At 35.8% G+C, this 17,965-nt stretch overlaps 2 long non-coding RNA genes and 1 pseudogene across 2 annotated transcripts; 1 reads left to right on the plus strand and 2 right to left on the minus strand.

The window, feature by feature from the left end:
• Positions 1-545: 545 nt before the first annotated feature.
• LOC115228765 lies at positions 546-1,076 on the minus strand. Its single transcript, XR_003883251.2, has 3 exons — positions 1,001-1,076; positions 830-969; positions 546-799 (listed from the first exon to the last, which is right to left on the minus strand). It is a non-coding gene; the product is annotated as an uncharacterized LOC115228765 (long non-coding RNA).
• Positions 1,077-1,822: 746 nt separating this feature from the next.
• On the minus strand, positions 1,823-2,285 carry LOC115228766. The gene is made up of 3 exons (XR_003883252.1): positions 2,203-2,285; positions 2,000-2,168; positions 1,823-1,966 (listed from the first exon to the last, which is right to left on the minus strand). It is a non-coding gene; the product is annotated as an uncharacterized LOC115228766 (long non-coding RNA).
• An 11,520-nt stretch (positions 2,286-13,805) lies between these two features.
• Positions 13,806-16,715, plus strand: LOC115228743 (annotated as a pseudogene).
• Positions 16,716-17,965: the final 1,250 nt, after the last annotated feature.

Below are 17,965 nucleotides of genomic sequence, written 5' to 3' on the forward strand. Positions count from 1 at the left end.
CTAATTAAATTCTAAAAATTCTGAAATCTGATGCGAATTTGTAGCGAATTATTTTATTAATTAGAATGATATTAACTGACAAATACTGCTTACGCCACTCAGACGACACATCAAACCTCCAAATACAGAGAGATTGTAATGAAAAAATGCTGATTTATTTACCCCTTCAGAGCTATCAATTAAAGCAAATAATGGGCCAAAAAGCGCAGAATTTTACTGTTTTTGCAAAATAAATATTTGTTTTCCACATCCTTGACTATTTAATGAAAAGAAAACAAACTGGTGACAATTTGGTCGCTTAGTGTAGTACAATGCTAGATAATGATTACATCTGAGATACAATCAAATTGTGAAGTGTATTTATTTGTATAAATCAAAAAATCAAGAAGGTGAAGGTTAATTTGGTTGTGTCAATATTGAAGATTACCCTCAGCTTCCACTAACTTACGGAACTGAAATGTTTTTGGGAAATTCAATTGAATGCTAACAGATATAATAAGTATAAGGATGGCGAATAAGAGGAATTTGGCAACCAAATTAGTTATTTAAGTTAGTTAGTAAGTATTAGTATTTATCAGTCAACTTGGTCGTTTTTGGCCAGCAAATACTCAGCCTGGATTTTATAGAGCAATATGAATACCAAATAGTCAATGGGGTCATCTGGCCTTAATTTGCAACAGTTTATGAGTGCTTCAGTTAAAGTGGGCATCACGTGACTCATTAAATAATTTCTCAGTGGGATGGAACGTGTTTGAATTAATTCCCTTTCCTCTGTCCTCAAGTCGTCTAGTTTTTTATTCTATTTGTTTTTGATCTAAAAATCATAAACCCATTCGGCAATTTTGAATCTTCTGGAATTTGCTTCTTCTATTTTTTGGACTTCGAGTGCTTCGATTTCTTTTTGTACTGTTTTTTCTCGATTGATCGCTTCCTCAATCCGAAGACGTTCGATCTCCTGCTTTGACGGACCTGGTTAGATAACCGTAAATATTTATTTCACCATAATTTCGTGGTCTTCCAATTGTGTTCTGTGCTACATGGAAAATGGCAGTTGGGGACGTTAGCTCGTCACTCATGACATCTACAAATGTCAAAAATATACCAAAACCTATATTTTTAGGAATAATATCCAAATCCTCAAAAAAGGTGACGACTGACTGTTCCAGAGTATTTGTCGTTCGATAGCTGCCAAGTCGCCGTTTGAAGTCTTCCTCGTTGAGATGTGTGTTGGCAACCATGGACTCGGGAAGTTCCATTATCCGGTTTTGCAGGAACTCATCCGATCCTTCAAGGTGAATGACAAACTCGGGAATGAAATTAGGCTTTGACGGATATGCCATTTCTTCTTCATTTTCTTGGTCTTGAGATTTATATAAGTTAACAAAAACCTCCAAAAAGAAGTTGAGCCTGATCAGTGTTCTTAGGAAATCCGTCAAGGATAAATCCTTGATTGACGTTTCCGGACGTTTTTAATTTTCGTTTATAAATATTCACAAGAATTTCGTCAGTCAGGCGATTACTCTCTTGAAGACACTCAGAGATATCCTCCATTAACTTATGAACATCCGGTTCCTCGGTCTCTTCCTCTTCTTCCTCCTCTCTTTCCTCGTTGCTCCTGGCAATTTGTGTTTTCTATTGAATGACAAGAGAAATATGCCACCATTGCTTCAATTTCCTGTTCTATCACTTCATTTACGACCAAATGGTTGATTTTATAGTAAGACGCTAGTTTTCTAGATAGTGTAGTCTTGCCAACTCCAGGGGGTCCCAGAACTGCTATTTTCAGTGGCTATTGGTTTTGTTTTATACGGATAACCATCAAACAGTGAGTGTTTCGATACTCGTTGGTCACCAAGTCAATGTGTTCAACCAACCCAGAAGTTGCTTTCCATGAGAAATTCATCATTTCTCTAATCGAAAAAGCATCAACCCTCAAGTCCATGAGTAACAAGTCATAATTCCATTGCTTTTTAACAAAACTGAGACCACCAATGAATACCTCCATTTCCTCGTCAAGCAGAGCGTCCTCTTTGGAGACATACTCCGGCTTGTACTTTCCAAATTTTTTTGCAATTGTCTTCACTGTGGTCTCCAGAGTTGTAAGAGATTCATCGACTGCGACAATATATTTTTGTTTGGGGGGTTTATCAATTACATTAAGAACCACACTAATCTAGTTTATTTCTCCATATTGATCTCAACTTGGAAAGATCCAAAACGTGAATTGTCGCCAACACGTTTTGACCATCTCCGTAAATCGGCAGGGGAAGGTTGTTCCAGGCACGCTGTGTTGTCATTCATTGGTGATACCTTAAAAAATAGATGAAAGGCGTGTTCTCCACATCCGTAAACCAATCCACTAGCGATTACATAAGATGAAAATTGCTTTGACTAGAAAATTGAAAATGTTACAAAATACAGATTTTCCTAATTTCAAAATGGTTTTTTCCGCCATTAGATGTTTTTTGAAATTGATGTGCGCTTGTCGCCTACGGTAATCTTCTTCGGTGAAGGCCAACTCGGGATCATCCTACGAGTATTTATATTTCTAAGGGTCACGGGATCCAAGGATTTTGTCCTTGCCCACGTCATTAATGTGGAGATTAGAATGTAGACTCTCGAGGAATCCACCTTCCCAATGTTTGCTTGTATGTCTATGGAATAATGTGCTAAGTGGTTTACATTGGGCTACTTCTACAGCCTCGTCAAGGTCGTTTGGGGATTCAGATATGTCATACACGGTGTACTCACAGTCCAACACATTCTCAAAAAAATCTCCTTTTTTTTGTTTCTTAAATTTTTTATTGTCTGTGAAACTTTGAAATATTCTGAGATTGGTAGGTTTTTCGCCATTTTATCATAGGAAGTGCAAATTTTGTAGCACAACTCGGAGTTTTGTTTTGGTTCTTCAACGTCATTTTCTTCGTCTTCCTCAATCCCATTGGCAGATTGCCCCGGTACAGCCTCGGACAGGAACTGATGATTTAAATCTGTATACTTTGGCCAAATTCATTCCAATGAATGTTGTCACATCATTGATAAAGATTCGGGGAGTTGCCATTCTGTTTTAATTTGTATTGCTTAGTAACTATTTCTATGTTTTTATCAAGAAAAATAGTTCATTGAAAAATAATTTAATTATAAAATTCATTTCAAAGTCTTAATCTATACTCAAAAATCCGAAAAAGAAATATTTGAGACTAAAAAAGCAAAATAAATCATAAGATGTTAAAAATCTCATCAGCCTTGTTTCAATAGATAATCTTTCAGACCACTTATTGAGGGGAAGTTGTCTGTGCTTGTAATCATGTTCGTATACATTAAACATATATCTATTTACAAAATCAACAAATTAAAAATATGTAAATAAGTGTATTCTATCATTTCTCATAAAACACATATGGCCACAATTGCGGATTTTGTTTCTCGAAAGTAAAAAATTAACAATTCGAAGGAATTGACACTAAAGGAACTAAAGCAAATTTAATTTGTAGATTTGATAAAGCAAAATTGAGAAGAAACCTTTGGATACAATTTTATACATGTCTTTCAAAAGTTCATATCTCAAAAAACACAATGAAATCGTTAAGTGCTTGCAATTGAATATGTGCAGGAAGTTCGGAATTTAAAAAAGCACAAAGTTTAAAACCATCTAGTCTAATCTATTGTAACCAATAAATTTTTCGAAATAAAAATAGATACAACAATTAAAACTGTTGTTTCTACTTACTTTGTCAATGACAAAATTAGAAAAACGATTACTCTTTTTGAGATTAAAAGAACTTCCCAGAGTCGCTTGAAACAGGTAAGAGTGGAGAAAATGAACAAATACGACCCGTTAGCAAGCAAACTGGGTATTATTCATAAAGAAAACGTTGAGATAATTCGCTTGGCACTTATATGTGACGGTATTGTGTTTACTTACTACAAGGGCCAGCTCAATTGGCAAGAAATAAAAAAAAACGAGGGCTTACGATCTGTCGTCTTGCGAAAAACTATGGAAAGTATACAAGTGAACTTTTCGTCCTTTCTACAAGAAAAAAAAGTAAAGCTGAAGAAGAACTCAGAATCTTCTTTTCAAATTGACAAGCGTCTAATCTGGCCTTACTGGATTCTAAGGGAAGAAGGTTGTGTACAAAGTCAAAAGAAAAATCAAAAAAATTTAATATTCGTCATTATTTTAGAAATGTATGGATTAATCAATAATTTTATGACTACAGTTTAAGATAAACTCTCAAAAGTTATTTATTAACTTAAAATCAACCGTATTTGATAAAAAGAATAAATTCTGACAATTATTTCTTAACTCATTATCCCTCAACGACAGACATTTACTTCAGAAGCCGACGAAAAGTTAAAATTGCTTCCGTGAGGCTAAAATCAAAAGGGTAAGGTTAAACAGTAAAAACTACAACACTAAGTTTAAAGAATTAAGATATGTCATTCATTATTTGAAGACCATTAAAATAAAACTATTTCTTTTTTGCAAAAATTAAAAATATCAAAAAAACCAAAATTTCAAGAAATAATCACATGTCATGGTAGGTTTTTTTAATCAATAAATAATACTTATTTATTTCCCTTGAATTATATTCAATGATTTAGTTTTCAATATTTGAACGACAGTTCGGCTGATACCCTCGTGATAAGCCAAAGACATTGTACTATAGAGTGGACTATTTTCGTAGCGAACTAGCAACACTCCGCTGTGAGTGAAATGACAAAATTAACAGATTTTCTGATGTTTTATTGTATTAAAACAACTCATTTAAACAATTGGGTAAAAATGTATTACAATGCCAACCTTAACTGAGAGGTGCGACGAAAAGAGAATGAATAATCGAATCTATATCCAGCGTGTCTCATTAGCTATCTTCCGCAAAAACTGTTTTGCAATTCAACCCAAAAAGGCTGTCCTTTTTCTTTGTTGAATTTTATGATTCAAAATAAAATTGTTTTTGAAAAATCTAGAATTGCAATCTTCTCAATACTTATTTTCTCACTATAAAACATAATCGAAACAATAACTTCCTCTTCTAATTGTCTATAAACTATCACAAAAAACAAAAAAACTACAAAATATTGAAAATATATTAGTTTAGAAAATTAAGCAACACCCATCCTGTTAACCGCCCAATAACTTATGAATATACGAGGGTCCGTTCTCCGCATAGTTAGTCTTGGTCATCCATGCCGAATCCTGATCCCTAAGCACACTCGCCAGTACAGACGCCCCCTGATACACCAAATGCTTCCGATAGGGAGGATCATTTATGTTAATCGCACATTTCTGTCATTCCACTCAAAAAACCAACTATGTTTTTTTGATCAGTCGACAGCACCAGACTGGAGTAGAGATTCTTGATGTCTGTCTCCAGTCGGCTCGGAAGACCAGGGAACATAGTGGTCCCCCCGGAGAGGTAGATATCACGATACAAGTCAGATCGAATGTCAATGTCACATTTCCGACTCAATTGAACAACAAACCTGAATTGACTCGAAAACAAGTTCTGGTAGTCCTTTCTTCTCAATGTCAATAATTTCTGGATGGAAAAGAATTTCCGTGGCCATGAACCGCTCCTCTTCCACCGAAATCCTCCGTCCATCAGGCAACTTTTATATTATCAAAAGATTACTGTAAATTTCTCTAAAACTACTGTAGTTTCCCGGGCTAATTTAAGTTCTTTGGACAAATCCCCCGCCACATAACACACAGCTTCCTTCATTTCGGCAATAGTCTGGAAATCCGCAGAATTGTCAATGTTGTATCCACGTAGTTGCAACAACTTGATTAGATGGGATGAAACATTCCTTCCTGCCACATTCAGTCGGTCAATAGCCCTCGGGAGGGAATATCCTTCATACACAGGGCACACGTGAGTCACTCCGTCCCCCGAATCCAGGACAATCCCCGTATATTTGCCTGACATCATTAATAAAGAACACCCTGGGAGAACAATGTCATTATGGCCTGCAGACCTATGTAGAGTCCACGGAATCCAAATTGCTCGAACATCATCTTAGAAATTAACAAATTCCGCTATTTTGACCTCAACGGTGTTTTCGCGGTTTTTTAATGGAGATCCCGGGGGTTCGGTGAGCATAATTTTGTACTGAGGACAGTCAATGTTGAGACACTCGGGCCCAAATGCGTATTCGTAGACCAGACGGATGTCCTCCCAGTCACGGACATGCCCACATTCCATGGGGTAGTTAAGAGTTAAGTGAGATCTCAGTCTGCTGGCATCCCAGCCGAACATAAGGTCCTATTTTAGGGGTTTTTGAGTTACGTTGATGTTTTGGACTTGGCCTTTTACGTCTGCTCGGATTGCAGGACGGCCTACTACGCAGGGAAAGTTGAATGTGGGAATATTTGAAGGGGATAACCCGCATTTTATATACTGAAATTTTATTGTGGTGACTAACCCCAGTTCCGGTGTCACAGACCACAACGCCGCTCATTTGGACAAAGAAAAATTTAAGTGTTTTTATTTTATTTAATTTTTGTATTTATACAAATTTAAATAAACTAATATTTAATTTACATATTTCAGGTTTCATTGTTTTTGTCAGTTATCTGTAAATATAAACAATAAAAAAGTGATCAAAGTATTTATGATGATAAAAAAGTACATTTAATAACTAATGGGCTGTAAAAATGACACCTATTGTCTCAATGCCCACAATGAATCCCCTTCGTGTGCAGACAAAGCTCTGACTGGTCCCCTAGTTGAACATTTCTTAAAGCACTGTGGAGTCGGAAAAGCTTCCTACTCAGTTATAGGCGTTGACCGTGTATTGAAACGTGGGTAAAATTTGTAATTCGTGTCAATGCTTTTTAGCACAAATTCTTCTGTGTTTAGATTCCTTGAATCAATTCAAAAATATTTTTATCAATAAAATGACCAATAATATAAAAAAGAAGACGCAATCTCTTTTATATATTTCAAATAAGGAGAATAATAACTATCATTATGTCGTTTGATTTCTTTTTAATAAAGAGGCCCCTCAAAATTTTAAGGTTTTGGCAGATTTTTTGTCTTACTAATGAATTTGATTATTGACAACTCGCTAGTTTATAGTGAGTGTGTATGAGGTTTATCGCATTATTAAAATTTATCAAAATTTTTAAACTTTTACCACTTTTTGAAATGTGTAATTTTATTATGTACTAATGTGCGAAAATTCAAACAGAAATCGGTTGGGCTAATGACGTAGCTCTATTACACTAATATCTTTATTGTCTCTCAATTAAGATATTTATTTGCGTAAAAGTTGGCTCAAGTAATCTCCAAAAAGGACGTGAAACACAAGTTTGTGGTAATAAATTGAATAAAAAAGTTTTGCTCATATGAGATTTATGAACTATTTAAAATCAAGGTCCTACGCGTGGAATACTACTGATTATAGAGGATCTGCTTGAAACAGCTCAGACATTTTTCAGTTTGAATTGTTTGACTCAATGTAAGTAATGTGAATGTTCTAAAACTACGCGGATACTCCGAATTGTAAATACAATCTGAAGTGCTATTCAAATAGCACGGCCTCTTCGATTTGAAAACGGTCGTTCGATTTAAATGAATTTTTTATTTGGAATTAAAATAAATTTTAAACACTGCATGTCAACAAATGTCACAAGACTCCTTATTTAGATTAATTTTTTGACTATACCGAATATTTTTTTTATTTTACCTCAGAATTACGTGATTTAAAAATAAAAAATTCACAACTAATTAAGTAATCCCAAACTTGTTTGGGTAGTTTTGTATTTTGACTGTTATTGGGTATTCGCGATGATTTTTGACGGAAGAGTGTTACAATATATCTAACTTATTGGGCTAAACTTTTACAGAGGGCTTATATTTATATAGAAACCCTGAAACGAATATCAGCAAGTCTCCAAATTAAATAGATTTTACTGAAATAAGACAATTTATAAAAATTGTCTAAAATGTTTTACAATCTTGATAATACGATTTAACTATTTGAAGAAATCAAAAAAATACTTAAAAAATTATTTTTAAGATACTGCCAAATGAAAACATAAACTGTAAAAATCAAACAAAAGAAAGGAATCATTGACCACGAATTAGTTAAAGATTATGTTAACATGTGGCTTGAGCATTGTAAATAGTTGCAACAGTCACATGCAGTTTTTACATTTCATAGTATAAAAAATAATTTTTACATTATTTCTAAAATCTAAATATTTTGTTTTCTATATTTTTTTTTTGTTATCAAAGTTTTTTTTTTTTAACAGAGTAATAAGTATTTAATTACAAGTTAATTAATAAAAGCTTCATGGGCGGGAAGCCGACGCGATCGAGAAAGAATTAGAGCGTACTATCGCAAGGGATATCCGCTCGAAAAACCATCTCAATTCGCGGGCGTCGCCTGTGATAGCAGACATGCGGGACCCGATCTCCTGAACGAAGCTGATTGCCTTACTGCCCAAGGAACCGGAAGTCTCAACCGCGAATGGAAGGATTGGAACTTCTCCGTAAGTGAGGAGTACTTCCGCATCTTTTTGCATTCCAGGTGCGGAGGCGGACATCACCAGGTTCTGAGGCGAGAAAGAGTCCACACACGTGGCATCCCAGGTGAGAGGCTTCCCCCTGTTGAAAGGAAACACAGTTATCCCGTCAGGCCTTTTTCCGTCCCCCCGATCGATCCCAGTGGGTTCAAGCAGGGAGGGGATTCCGGCGACTTCCAGGGCTCTCCTGATAAGGTCGTTAAGAGCGGCGTGACGCGGGATGCGGCCAGCACTGCGTCTGCACGATAGAGTGTGCAATCCAAAGCGACAGATTTTCGCGCCACAGCGGCAGACATGTGGCTCGCATAGGCGAAGACCGAGACGTAACAAATTCCAGTCCGTACGGACTCGCTGTCAGAAGGTCCCAATGCTCGGCAGTGGAGTGGCATTTACCAGGCTCCGCTGTGAGGGTGACATGCCGTCTTAAAGCAGGCCAAGCGGTGTTGGTCGAGAGATTAACGTAAAGATAGGATTCGGGATTGTAGGCGGACTTCGTCCCAAACAAATTGCTTATACTGATCCTCTGGGATTTCCAGTCCTAGCGAGTGCCACTTTATATTTGAACACCATAATTTAATATTACAAAATCAGCAGTAATTTTTTAGGAATTAAAACAGCTCGAAAACTTCTTACTTAACTAATTTGTACAAAAATATATCCAGAGGATCAAGTTCAGACTGTAACTTCGCGTCCTTAAAGTTTCTATTGACCTGGTAGATCCTTTTTTTTCGCAATAAGACGGTTTACTATTTTTTGCTCACGCTCGATTACAATTTCATTTCATTTTTTAACTTTGATTTAAAAAATTTCCTTTTAATTATCCTATGTAAAATTTAATAATCTAGGAACTGGGAAATAAATTTGATCACATTTCCTTCCTTTCAAACCATACAAAAATAGGTCAAATATTAAGTAAACTGGTCTGTCAATTATGTTAATAGACTAATCATTATAAATAAATTATCTGTAAAGTTTTTGTCTGATCATGCCTAAAATCGATTAAAACGGCTTAGAAACATGTAAAAATAAAACATTTATTCAAATATTTTCCATATCAATAAAATGTCTCGATATATTGACATTAAGATAAACCATTGCGTGAATACTAATCACCACAAAAGTCACAAGGAGATAACAATAAAAGACCCCGTCCACCGTCAAATAATAAAACAGCGGAATGAATGCAGCACACAATATCAAATAAGCACCAAAATAGGATATTCCGCCTAAAATAAAGCACAAATAATCAACACATTTGACAGTCCCAGTCTTTATCAGTATAGAGACGTAGAAGCATGCAATAAGATAAGAGGTCACTGCTATGAGTACCAGAGGGCGGGAAATGCTAAAATAATATTTAAAAATGTGTTTAACAGTATAAAAGTAGCCAAAATGAAGGCGACTACTGCATAGTTTCCTATAAAGTCTTTGACGTTGTTTTTTATTCTCAGAGCGAGGTCACGGAAAGAAAGTGGGGGACGAGTCATGTTTGAAAAAGAAAGAAAAAGACTCCAAGGTTTGACATTTCCGTTCTCACTGTCAAAAACTGAAGGAGAAAGATGACTTAGAGGAGAAACAAACATTAAATTCGGAATTAAATATTTTATTGTCAAATTAATTAAATTTTAAATATTATAAAATATACATTAATTAAATTATACGCAATTTCGAGTCGTAATATTTTAATTTATTGATATGATAATTTTTTTATTTAATATTAAAAAATTATAATAAAAATAAATAGCATTTTTGAAAGAACGATTATATTTTTTCACAATATATATTTACATTTTATATAAATAATAGTCTTGAGATACCACATTTTCTATGCTTTGTGATTCCATAATTAGGGAGGCAGAAAGTAGTCTAAATGCATTCAAATACTACGAAGCTCACCAATTATATAAAACAATTTATTTAAGGTAATAAAATATGCATAAATACTAAAGATACAAGACCAAATTAATGTTCATACAAGTCGAGCCGATAATCTACAAAGCAGCCATGGAACTACTAAAAAAAGACCAGCAAATGCTCGGAATTGACCTAGCCATGTTATACATTGAAAACCTTTCCAAATCAGTACCACAAATCGAATCGATTCCTCAAAACAAAATTGGTTTTCCACAAAAAATGAATTTCAGAGGACATTAGGACTATTCTCAGTCTCATGAGGCACACAAAACGTGAGGAATTCGTGTCCAGACTGATTAAGTGGAGTTCTCTCTACAAAGAGGAGCCGAGTCACGGCTCCCCGAGAATCCACGAGCTTGTTGGTGATATGTTCTTTCTCGGTCATTTATTTTTATTATTCCAGAAAAAAATTACCAAAAAACGAGATTTCATTTTCTTCACTCCTCAAATAGCCAAAAAACTGCTAATTTTTTGGCCGATTTCCACATTTCCAATGGATTGAGTGGGGAAGTCGACTTGTTGGTGGCTCAGGCCGTCCTACAGTAAGCAGCTAGCAGTCACCTCTCAGACAACTCTGCATGAGTCTAAAAAGTACAGCGGAAGACACTTTTTTGCACTATTTGGAAGTTCATCCAAAGTTGGGAGGTGTCTTTCCTTATAAATTCCCACTTTTTAATCTACTTCATTTTTTATTCCGCGCTATTGAGATGTTGGAGTTTTTTGGTCAGAATTATGATTTAGGAACGACTCGAAGGCATTTTCTGTCCTGCGGGCAAAGTATAGTGTCGAGTTGAGTCGGGATCCTGACTACCAGCAGTACTTTGACAGGATTGGGCAGATCTATTTTGGCCTGTCTTCTCCCGGGAGACCGAAGAATATGATGGGTGAGTCCATTGGTCATTTTGTAGACATGTTGTTCGGCAATTTGATGGGTGGGGAAGGGCAGTCTGCAGGGAGTGTTGTTCCTGATTTGGACGATGTCGATTAACTCTATAACCTTGTTACATTAGTTCATTACACAATAAAAAATTAGAGCTTATTAGTTTTTGTTGAAAGGATATCTTTTTGGCTCACGGGGGTTGATTGGAGGCTTTTAAATAGTCTCTTCTAAGGCTTTGTTTTTTATTTTGAGTTTGGTAGCACGTGTGGTTTGATAGTGGTACCTTTCTCAAAATTTTTGGTGGCATGGATGGCACTCTCATATCCACGGGAAAGTCAGAGATGTAAAACAGGACAGTCGAGTCAAAAAAGAAAAACTAAAGAACATTTGTTAAAAAATCGTTCATTCACGACGCTTTAAAATTTTGTGAACTTTTTGAGGGTTCATGAATATCCTCTTCGATGCTAGATTGTGAGTTGTGAACTGGAGGAATTCGTGTCCTATGTAAGACTTTGAATGTTCATGAATATCCTCCTCGATGCAAGATTGTGAGTTGTAAAACGAATCCATCTGATATGTAATTGGAGAAAAACCTTATGATACCCACGAGGGGCGTTTACACAGCATAGTTGCAATACAACCCTATTGGTTTACGCGACATTCCTCACTTCTTATTCCAAAAGGAATTTGTCAGAGTTTTACTTTTGAATAAATCTTTGTGCTTAGATTTTTTAAAAAGGTTTTGAAAAATTGAGACAAAAGTCGTTGCTATGTCCATAGATACAAATATAGTATTTAGGGGATTAATATGCTTCAAGACTCGATGATTCTTGAAATAGGAGAAAAATAAAAATGAACTGGGGAAAATGGGTTGCTTAAGGTTTATTTTGTCAAGGAAATGGTTTTATGAAAGACTTTGAGTTGAATTTTGTTTGTTTTGTTAAATAAAATAAAAATGAGTGTTATAAATTTTATCGCCCATAATATTCAACTCTGATGGCAATCCAACTGTTGAAATAGAAATTGAGCAGTATTTATTTAATAGCCTTTCTGTGTCTTAGATAAACTCGATGTAGATTAAAAAAGTTTTATTTATCAAAGAGAAATAATATGTCGCGAGCCGAGAGTAAAACCGAGCCGAGACTGATAGCATGACAGCTTCAAAACACTCACAGTTCACTATCAAATAATAATCCACGTTAAAATAATTATGTTAGCCTAATAGCCCAAATGAGGATGTTTTTTTAAAGATGATGCAGACTCTACTGAAATCCGTTCTTGAAGGTCAAGACGCGGATATTTCAAAAGTTAATAATTCCGACTAAAAAGAAAACTAAAAATTTTATTCTTATTAAAGAAAAGCTATATCTGCGAAATACTAGTCGATTTCACAGACTCGTTATAGCTTTAACAAGCACAGAAAAGGTGAAAATCAATGCTCAAGAAATCCACAAAGCAAACCATTGTGGATGCAGTTTGCAGAAGGAGATTGTTTGTAATCAAACGAAACATCATTCGTCAAATCGTAAGTGAATCCAATATATGCAAGTCTGCTGTGCCACTAAAACAGTATGACGATTTGAGCCATATTTTCACTGATTTACCTAATGAAAGGTTTCAAGTCGATTTAATTTATATTAAAAGGTTTAAAGTTTATCAATTATTATTGTAGATTTAAGGATCAAAATGATCATTTTTCTTAGTTAACATCTGTAGTAAACATATATTCAAAATATGAATTAACCAGGAACATACTGAACAAAAGTGGAAGAGAATTAGCCGACAAATTAGAAGAAATTTTTATGGATTTTTTATGAATCACGTTAAAGACACTTTATAATTATACAAAAAATGATTACAAATTTGATTTTCCTTCAGGTAGACCTGAATTCTGCTTATTTTAAAAGGATGAATAAAAATGGCCGTGCATTGATCGAAATATGAATTTATTCCAATGAGTTTTTGAATAGTTTATTTTTCTGTATTATTTTTAATTATTTTAATAAATATTTAAAATGTACTATCCACGTTAATCTACTTGCGTGCAAAATGACTCGAAAAATAAATAAAGCTAAAAATATCAAAGAAAAGTCCAATAAACTAATAAAAAAAGAAGCCAAACGTTTAAAGGATATAGTCGTACGCAGAGACAAAAAATATAAAGTATACCCCATTTTATCCTCAATACACAGCGTAAAGAATTGCTTGATTCCCTTAGCCAAGTGAAAGCTCCTACTGAGCTTTCCCAATCTCTCATTTCATCAGTTTCTCTCAACACCCACAAATATACAAAGTACAGTCATTAATATTCAAACACAGTACCTCAACTAATGAGACACCTTGCACTGAATTGTCATGTAATCCTATAAAAAGGAGGAAAAAAATATTGAGCCAAAAATTGTTATCGAAGAAGATTGTTGTTCCATAAGTAGCACAAACACGTCGGATTACTCATCTGGATCGGATACATGTCCGCAAATGGACATTCAGAAACCAATTCCCGCTCCTCTAAGTCAATCCGACCTTCCAATCCCCATCATTTGCGAACCAGAGTGTCCTAAATCGCGAATAACGACTGTTCCGCAAGACAACGAGTTCATTATTCAGTTGTCGAGGGATCCAGATGTGCAGGTTTAATAATATTGCTCTTTGTGGCGTGCGCATCTATATATGTTTTTGTTTGCTCTTTGTGGTATAACTGAAACTTCCGTAACCTTATTTTGATTGTTTTAATGATTTTGTAGGAAGGACGGTATAAACTGCCTATATTGTCAGAGGAGGCGTCTATAATGAGTACAGTGAGGAACAACGACGTAGTAATAATTTGTGGAGAGACTGGTTCAGGTAAGAGTACACAAATACCCCAATTCCTGTACGAGGCTGGCTATGCACGGTAGTAATGTTTAGTAATAATATATTAGGGACGACCAGTCCATAGTTGTCACTGAACCTCGCCGAGTGGCTGCAAGGACATTATCTGAAAGGGTGGCATTCGAAATGAATCTGTCGACTGAGTATTTCATGTGTGATGCATCTGCAGTGTCATTTCCTACAAAATACGTTATGAAGGAAATGTAACTGAAAAGACAAAGATTAAGTTTGTAACCGACGGTGTCCTTATCCGAGAGCTCCAAATGGTTTTTATTAATTAAAATAACAAAAATAGGATTTACTGCTCTCCAAATATTCTGTAATTGTAATCGACGAAGCACACGAAAGGAGTGTGAACAGCGACATCCTCATCGGGTTTCTCTCCAGAATTGTTCGATATAGGAACATGGTAATTAGCCCTCTTGTGGCACACATCATGACGCTATTTTAGAATGGAAATGCGTTGAAACTGGTGATAATGTCAGCTACAATGAACGTCGATCAATTTGTAGAGAACAGGAATTTGTTTTCACAGCCGCCTCCAGTAATTGAGGTTATTTCGGCGTTTCATTACTCCATTTTAGATAAAGAGTCGGCAATATGAAATAACGTCTCGATTCCTAAAGAGGACACCTGATGAGTACTTGGAAGCAGCATACAAAAAAGTACTAATGTGTTTCCGACTGAGAAGGTCTGTCAAATCCATCGGAAATTGCCAATGGGGACAATCTTAGTGTTTGTCACTGGAAGGGACGAAGTAAAAAAACTTTGTAGCAAACTCCGTGCAACATTCCGTCACAAAAACTCTAATGATCCAAAGAAAAAAAACGAAAATGACTTTTTTGAGGATTTGAAGGTAGCCAGAGACCGATTCCGCAAGGGAAAGGGGGACGTCCACATTCCAGAGTTGATTTAAAACTGCTAAGTACTCCTAGCATTCCCCCTTCGCTGTGCCTCGAGGAAGAAACCTCTTCTGTAACACCTGTTAGTTATCAAATAGGAGGCCGGGGAAGAAACCTGTGAGATTCTGTCTGTTCTTCCGTTTTATTCCGTGCTCCCTCAGGCCGAACAACGGAAGGTATTCCAGAGACCGAGGGAGGGTTGTCGCCTGTGTATAGTCAGCACAAATATTGCGGAAACCTCCGTGACAATCCCGAATGTGCGCTACGTCGTGGACACTGGAAAGGAAAAAAAGAGATTGGTGGATCCGCGGAGTGGTGTGGGGACATTCCGCATAGATTGGATATCCCAGGCCTCGGCGAGACAAAGGGCAGGAAGAGCTGGTCGAGTTGCGTCGGGGTATTGTTACCGATTGTATTCTTCTGCTGTTTTTTCTGACTTTTCCGAGTTTTCCGAGCCGGAAATTCGACGGACGTGCATTGAGGATGTGGTTTTACTGCTAAAGGTATGTTTTGTATAATCCTGACTTGTTTGTTAAGAAAATGAAGGTCTCCGACATTCCTCAGTTTCCGTTTCCGACGGTCCCGGACATTGAGTCTTTCAAATCCGCAGAAAAGTTGTTACTCCAGTTGGGAGCTCTCGAACAGTCGACAAAAACCGAAACAAAAATTACAAAATTGGGAGAAGCAATGAGCGCCTATCCCTTACACCCCAGATTGAGCAAAATATTGGTTCATGCATCAAAAAACGGACTCCTCGAATCTGCAATGGCCTTTACTGCTGCTTGTTCAGTCCCCGAACTAGTCGAAGCCTGCAGAGATCACATAATAATTGGGAAAAGAAAACTTTTGGCAGGAAATAGTTTGGGGGATCTTCAGTTGTTGTTGGGCGTGATGGAGGAGATGAGTCGACGTGATATTCGGGACGTTTGCACGGAGTATGGACTTCGATATAAGGCTGCTGTTGAGAGCGGAAAATTACGACGTCAATTGGGGTCAAATGGGGGAATTTTATCATCAATGAGTGGAGAACAAGTGGATTTGATGACTCAACTGTTAATATCGAGTTATCCTGATCACATTGCTCGGTATATATCATAATATTACAGAAGAAAAGTATATGTGAATAACCACATGTCGGAAAGTGGTGGAAAGCCATGTCCTCATTACTACGAGTGTCCCCTGTTCGAGGACAGACTGTATATTCATCCCTCCTCACTTCTTGCTGACGACCAGCCTCCGTTCGTCCTGTTTCTGAATGTGGAAGAGACTACTCGGCTTTATATGAAGGGTAAGAGATGGTGAATATTGCAGATGTCTGTTCTATCAACATGGCATATGTTCCTCATTGTGTGCCCGGCCTATGTTCTTTCTCTCCCCCCAAGGATGTTCCCTGTCCTGTATTCGAAGCTGGAACTGTATTCTGTCACCGAGAATGCACTTTTGGTTTGTGTTTTTTGTTATTGAGAGGTATTTGGCCACTTGGTGTTGTGGAGACTGTGTTCCCTCAAGGATTTGAACGGAAATGCTTTTTTGCTCGTTTCTTTCTGGAGGGAGTCGTCTGTCCTGAACTGGGCAAGTACAAGTCATGTCTTCTTGGGAATCCCGCAATGCTGACGACATCATATTCTTCGTATATTTGAGTTAGTTTTATTTGGCAGTCTCCAGAGGAAGGCTCATGCTTTGTTGACTGCTTTTTGTGTTCGGGATATTGATAGTACAAGTTGTCTTGGTCGTGTGTGGAATGATCAGCCTGATTGTATTGTTATTTTATATTTTCAGATTTGTTGGAAGAGTATTTGGAATATATTCCTCAGTCGCTCCATGCAGAGGTCAGACATATTTGGCCCCCGTCTTTTTAAGTCACTTGTAGATATCATATTTACATTCTAATTTTTATATGTGTTAACTTTGTCAAAAATTTTTGAAACACTTCAGTTTTTGATATGCTTTGTAGGATTTCTGCTACAAATAAATAATTCCTTTTGAATACAAACCTGATTTGGAACTAAATTTATTACTTTTTTATTTCTAGGCTTCAAAAAATTAATTATTTTCAGATACAAAAGCTTTATGCTAAATCATTATGCCTGTTAGTTACGAAAAAAGTACTTACTTGCAAGAATGAAACAAGCATTGGCACGTAGCTTGAATACAAAAATAAATATACTGTACATAATCCCTGCGAACAATAGTTTAAATTTTCAAAAAAACTGACAACATTTTTAAAACCTTAAATAGTGAAGTTTCTGACGCATCCCTTGTTTCTGATAATATTTTGATGGAAGTGATAAAAAAGTTATAGAAGGTTTGGAAAGTATGGAAAAAAACAAAAATTAAAAAATTTTAATAATGGTATTCAAAATAAAAGTAAAAAAATTACTGAATTGGAAGAATCAGTTCTAGAACTGAAATTGCTCCTTTAGATTTGTTGACATGCTTCAGACAAAGTTTATTTAGTAGTTTGAACAAAAACTATGTATGTGGAAATACAAGGGATGATTATTTTTCAACAACGAATGATTTTTAGGACTTTTTTACATTAATTAAAATATTAAATTTATAGTGTTAAAACCTCAATTTTTTTGAACAACCTCAATTTTTGGAACATTTTTTTCCAGCTAGAGATCGACTGTATTATAAATAATAAATGCTTGATAAATTGATGTTTTTTCCTTGACGGATAATTTTCGTAATACTATTTATAATCAATCACTTTCTGTTTAAGCACTCACAAGTATTGATATCAATCATTTCAATTCACATTTTAAATGAGTTCAGCTGTTCAGATTTAGTTTAGCGTACGGTTTTTTTTGTTTTCAATTGTCTTTCAATCAGATTATCAATAAAAGTGAAATAAGAAACCGT

Source organism: Octopus sinensis, unplaced genomic scaffold, assembly GCF_006345805.1.
Source record: "Octopus sinensis unplaced genomic scaffold, ASM634580v1 Contig10964, whole genome shotgun sequence".
Lineage (NCBI taxonomy): Eukaryota > Metazoa > Mollusca > Cephalopoda > Octopoda > Octopodidae > Octopus > Octopus sinensis.